The sequence below is a fragment of the Sapajus apella genome, unplaced genomic scaffold, assembly GCF_009761245.1.
Source record: "Sapajus apella isolate SASKATOON/1434 unplaced genomic scaffold, GSC_monkey_1.0 scaffold883, whole genome shotgun sequence".
Classification (NCBI taxonomy): Eukaryota; Metazoa; Chordata; class Mammalia; order Primates; family Cebidae; genus Sapajus; species Sapajus apella.
Window position 1 is genome coordinate 4,497 of NW_022437809.1, and position 6,095 is coordinate 10,591.

The window sequence follows — 6,095 nt, forward strand, 5'->3', positions numbered from 1 at the left end:
CAAGCAAAAAACACAGTACCAGCAGGCAGTGGGTCAAAAAACATTGGCTGAAACTGGCCTTTATCCTCAGTGCGCCTCCAAACCACTTTATTTTGCGCTTACTCCTTGCTAATGGCCTCCCTCCCTCCTTTTCAGTGCAGAATGCGGTGATGGGAGGGGAGAGAAGGTTCCTGTCAAGGAGCTTTATGTATTTATTATTCTATACCCCCAGCCTGGCCAAAGTTGCTGAAGTGTCTGAGATTCTGCGGTACTGCTCTGTTAGCAGCAGGAGCAAATAAAAGAATTCGGTGTCAGCATTTTCTGTTTCTCATCTGACAAACAAGGTCAGGTACTTCTTTGAACAATCCAGTTCCGATAACTGTGAAACAAAAAGAGACAAGGAGGGGAAGGTTTTCCAGAAAGGGTGGTGGTTAGGCACAAGGTGGGTTTAAGTTTTCAGCTTTTGTTGTGGGAGAGGAAAGCTCCCCTCATCCCAGGCTTCCCTTTTTCGGAATGGGGAAAAAGAATCCGGGGTGAAAGTCTCTTTTGTACTTCTTTGCTGCTTGCACTGAAGTGCCAGGTGCAGAACTTGGTTCCCAGGGAAATCAGAACATCATTGCCATCAAGGTTTATGACCATTGGTTCTGATTCTTACTATTTGTCAATGCCACTGAAGACTCTGAGCATTGAAGCAGATGAAAGAGAAAGTTGTACAAGTGGTTAGAAGAAATGGGTGCTTTGGAGGCCGGGGCTGAAGTGAGAAGCTTTGAGAGCTGAGGTTCAGGCTGTGAAGATCGTAAGGGTTCCTCTCTCTCTCTCCCAGCAATCTTCTTCCAAGTGAGCCCTTTACCTGCAAGGCAACTTACGTCCCCACACACCTCTCTGTGTACCTTCTGTCTTTAACTCCCCAGGGTAAATTTTTCAGCTTCTTTCTTTATAGCAAATCACACCATTAACGTCATCCTGGTGAATGAAACAAGAGAACAGTATTTATCAGAGAAAGCCCTGTGAGTTGAAATCCTAGGCCCCAGGACAAAACTAGCCGTGCTGGGCTGCCCCTCCTTTGGTAAGTAATTACGCACTACATATTCTGTTTTCTGTGGACTGGTTTTCTAAAAAAATGTTTGGAGGTTTTCTTGTTGTTGTTTGTTTGTTTTTGAGACAGAGTCTTGCTGTGTCACCCAGGCTGGAGTGTAGTGGCACAATCTCAGCTCACTTCAACCTCTGCCTCCCAGGTTCAAGCAATTCTGCTGCCTTAGCCTCCTAAGTAGCTGGGACTACAGGCGTGCACCACCATGGCTAGCTAATTTTTGTATTTTTAGTAGAGACACGGTTTTACCATGTTGGCCAGGCAGATCTCAAACTCCTGACCTCAAGTGATCCACCTGCCTCAGCCTCCCACAGTGCTGGGACTACAGGCATGAGCCACTGCGCCCACTCTCTTTAAAATGTTTAATGAAACATTGAAAGCCTTTTCTGGGCAGAGAAAAGTGTGACATCAGTACAGATGCCCAGATTTTCTGTTGGATATCTTTATCTGGATGCCCCACAATACCCTCAAAATTAACATGTCTTCAGACAATCTCATAACCTTCACCCACAAACTTACCTTTTTCCTGTTCCCACTCTCTTACTGAGTGGCACCATCATCCACATAATTGCCTATCCAGACACTTGGGAGTCATCTTAACTGCTAACTGCACCCTCTTTTACACACCCCGCCTGTCTTAACATTAACAAAGCCTGCATCTTCTCAAAACTATCATCTGCTTTTTTCCCCTGCCACTCTCTTATCCAGCACTCTATTGTCTTGGGAGTTCCAGTAAGGGTAAAGACAGTCAGCCCCAAATAATATAAGTAAACTCAAAGTCACTTTCTATAATAAATACCTCATCTCCAATGCTTGTCCCCGCCCGAAGGTGAGCACTGACTATTGCTAGGAGTTTGATGTGTAGCCTTCTATTACGTTTCTATGCATTTTCAGATATATCCCTGTACATACAAAAATATATGATTCACATAAATGTTCCATGTAAAATATCACACATTTAAAAATTTTGCCCAGCAACTATCTCGACGGTATTTCCATGTTGGTATAAATAAATCTGTAGAGTATTCCAGGGTAGAGGACATCTGTTCTCTTGCCAGAACCTTGATTTTTCCCTTGGGAAATCACCTCCCACACTGTTTGTTCATGTGGCTCAACCACCTTACCTCTTCCCTTCAGGAGAGGGACTATGATCCACATGAGGCCAGTCCGTCACAGAATGGTCTAGGCATTGGATGAGTGCCCCAATCTGAGCCAGTGAAGGTCACTGCTGAGACGTTTTGCAGGTTTCTAGGCTGCAGGCATCCCAGGCTTCCTGTTGCTCTCCTGTCTACAACCTGTGGTCTGGAAAGTTCCGGGAGCCACTATTATCACTTGCAGCAATCTTCTTCAGTGAGTTCCCCAGGACTTGATTTCATCTTGTAATCTGATTCCGTTTGTCTCCCATATTTTATGAATTTTTTATAATTTCTGGCTTACAGAGGACAAACATTATTTTCTGCTTTCCTGGTCTGTTTTAGATTTTCAAAAATAACTCTGTCACTTCTGTTATATGATGTCATTGCTTGTAATTATCTATTTACTTATCTGTCTCCAGACTGGACTCTTTACAGACAAGCAATAACTAATTATCTGTCTGATTGGCATTTGGTAGTTGCTCAGAAATAGTTTATTGCATTACTAACTAAATTAAATAGTTGACCTTGAATTCACCTCCTCTGGATGGTTTAAGAGACTCTAACGCTTTTTAAAGTACAAAGTTTTTATATTACCTCATAATGGATTACTGTTCAGAAAATATTTACTCCCCCTACCAGAATTCTATGAAAGAAATATATTTCTCCTTCCTTGATGTCAACTTTGGCCATGAGACTCTCTTGGGTCAGTGGGATGTTAGCGACAAGATGTTAGTGAAGACTCAGCATGTGTCTGCGGGTCAGGTTTGCCATCTCACACAACTGCTTTTTTTCAGTGAGAAGAACTTTCCTCAGGTAGATGTGGATTCAGGGAGGATGAGAGGCATGTGGAACAGATTTGGACCCAACCAATAGCTGAAAGCCAAGTTCAGACTAAATAAACTGAACTAAAGTTTATCTGCACGTGAGTGAGTGACGAGAAGATGCTTATTTTCTGCCACTGAGATTTTGGGGGGTTGGGGAGACATCATGACACAATATTACTATGGCAATACCAACTGAAGCACACCTAAATCAGAATCGCCTAGAGTGCTTGTTATGAATGAGGTTTCTGAGCCCCACTCTAGACCTAGTAAGTGATCATCTCTGGAGTGTTTTTAGAAATTTACATTTTAGCAAGACCACCAGAAAATGTTTATGCTCACTGCTGGGCTACAGACAATATTTATCAGCATGCTATTTTCAGTGACAAAGAAAGAGCAGTAGGTTAGCACCCAGAGAGCTGCTACATTTACCTACAAAAAACTTCTGAGAGATGTAGTGATGTGAAAAGGACAGGAAACAACGTTTTCTCACCAGATCATTTAATTAAACGAGTAGAAATTGAGAAACATAAAGGCACCTTGAGGTGATTTATAAACATGGTGTTGCTCAAAAAGCTATCGTTTCACATAGGTACACAGTTGACATCGTTTACTTAAATTTGAATACATTAAAACTAATCAGTCTATAGAATATCAATGGCAACACAATATTCATTAATTGAACATGTATTTAGTAAGTGATTACTAAATACTAGGAATTCTGGAGAACACTGGAAAAATCAAATATGCCTAAGGTAGTCTCTGTCTAGTCTGTTTTCTGCTGCTATAACAGAATACCACAGATTGGGTAATTTATAAATGATGGAAGTTTATTTGGCTCATGGTTCTGGAGACTGGGAAGTTCAAGAACATGACACTGTCATCTGGTGAGAGTCATCTCATGCACAAAGAATAAAAGGGCAAGTGAGTGCAAGAGACAGATAAAAATTTATGGTCAAACTTATCTTTTCATCACAAGCTCACTCCTATGAAAACTAACCCACTCCCATGACAATAATATTAATCCATTCATAAGGGCAGAGCCCTGGTGACCTAATAGCCTTTTAAAGGCCACACCTCCCAATACTTTTATATTGGCAGTTAAATTTCAGCATGAGTTTTGGAGGGGACATTCAAGCCATAGACATATTTTTACCCAAAGAATTTCCAGTCTATCTATTCATGATCCCTCTGTGAGCAAGTGTGGTTGTTTAGGAGTTTCAAAGAAAATAGGTTACGCCATTATGCCATTCTTGCCTTCTAAATGCTTGCATGGAATTACTTTATCACCTTTCTGATCATTTGTTCTCTTTGGAACCTACCTTGATTCTTGTCTTATGGAGAGAATTATTTAAAGTAGATGGCAAGACAAAATTATTTCTCCCTTTAGCTCTGAATTCACCTAAGCAACGCTTCTATCAGAATGCCTCCTAAGTGTACTGCATCCTGCAGGAAATTTCACCACTCAGCTCCCATGTAGGAGGCTAGGGCTACTAAACTCAGGTTCTACAGTTTAATTCTGGGCACAAGCATAGCTGATGAACAAGAAACATTGCAGTGGAGCACTGTTATAATCACCCTTTCGGATCATGGAGTCCATGTCTTGAGAAAGCATTATCAGAAGCAGACAAAATAAGAAGATTGAAATTTGTAGGGAATCTTACTCTGTGATTAATATGCTATAGAAAAAAGTATTGATTTGTGGTTTGTTCATCTGACGTTTATCTGCTAACCTCAGAAGATAGTTTACTGAAGTAACCTTGGAATACTGACAATAGAAAACACCTAATGTACTTCCCTTTTTTCTAACAATATAACATCATGTACCTAGTGATAGAGGCAGGAAGCACACAAATGCCTTGGCAGATAGGGGCAGATCCCCAGTGAAACCCCACCTCTAAGCCAAAGACATATTAAAGCCTGAAAGCCAACCTACAAGTCAAATCCACAGACCAGATTGAGAACCTGTCTCTCCATTTGGTGTGCTTTCCTCTGATTGATCCCCACCCTTCACATATTTCACATATAGTTACCCTTTCCTAACTGTTTTTTTTACATGTCATGTTCACTTTTGAGTGGTGTCTTTATTTTAACCTTTTTTTTTTGGATACTCACTAACCAATCAGCATGCACTGCCCTATTCGGAGCTCATAAAAGTCCTGGACTCAGCCACATAGGGAGAGAAAAACCACCTGACTGCAGGTGGTTGACCAGTCTCACGCCCCTTCTCCAATGAGAGCTGTTTCATCACTCAATAAAGTTATTCTCTACCTCCTTGCAGTTTAATTGTCAATATATCCTCATTCTTCTTGGACACAGGACAAGAGGTCAGGACCCACCAAATATGGGTACAAAGAAGGCTGTAACAGTGTTGGGGCTGAGCCAGCCTCAGAGCCACAGGCCAGAGCAGGGCAACAGGACTGACATGGCTGTTAACATGCCACCATCCACCTGGGCAGGGTCATTCCCAGCAAGAGGTCTCCAGCTGGCAGAACGACAAAGAAGAATCCTGTGTCACTAGCAAATTTCCCTGTGATATATTTCACATTACTCATCTAAACCAAGGCTTTGTCCTGTGGGGCTTAACTTCTTTAAAAAAAACAAAACAAAACAAAACCAAAAAAACAGCTAGACTCATATCATAATGATGTCATCCTTACATAAAATTATAGAAGAGCCCTTGTTTTCTGAGCTTTCAGAGACAGTACTTCCTAACATTCCAATTGTCTTCCACCAAGGTTTGAGGCAGACATTCTTTTCCCAACTACATGTTTTACGATGATTTAAAAAAAAAAAATGAATCCTGGGTTAGCCATGGTGGCTCACGCCTGTAATTCTAGCACTTTGGGAGGCCAAGCTGGCAGATCAGGAGTTCAAAATCAGCCTGGCCAACATGGTGAAATGCTGTCTCTACTAAAAACCCCAAAATTAGGCAGGTGTGGTGGTGGGTGCCTGTAGTCACAGCTACAAGGGAGGCTGAGGCAGGAGAATCGCTTGAAGCTAAGAGGCAGAGGTTTCAGTGAGCCAAGATTTCACCACTGCACTCCAACCTGGGCAACAGAACAAGAC

The 6,095-nt window shown here is 41.8% G+C and overlaps 1 long non-coding RNA gene across 1 annotated transcript; it reads left to right on the forward strand.

The window, feature by feature from the left end:
• The first annotated feature begins 247 nt into the window (after positions 1-247).
• LOC116546429 lies at positions 248-2,733 on the forward strand. Its single transcript, XR_004266705.1, has 3 exons — positions 248-421; positions 920-1,045; positions 2,207-2,733. It is a non-coding gene; the product is annotated as an uncharacterized LOC116546429 (long non-coding RNA).
• Positions 2,734-6,095: the final 3,362 nt, after the last annotated feature.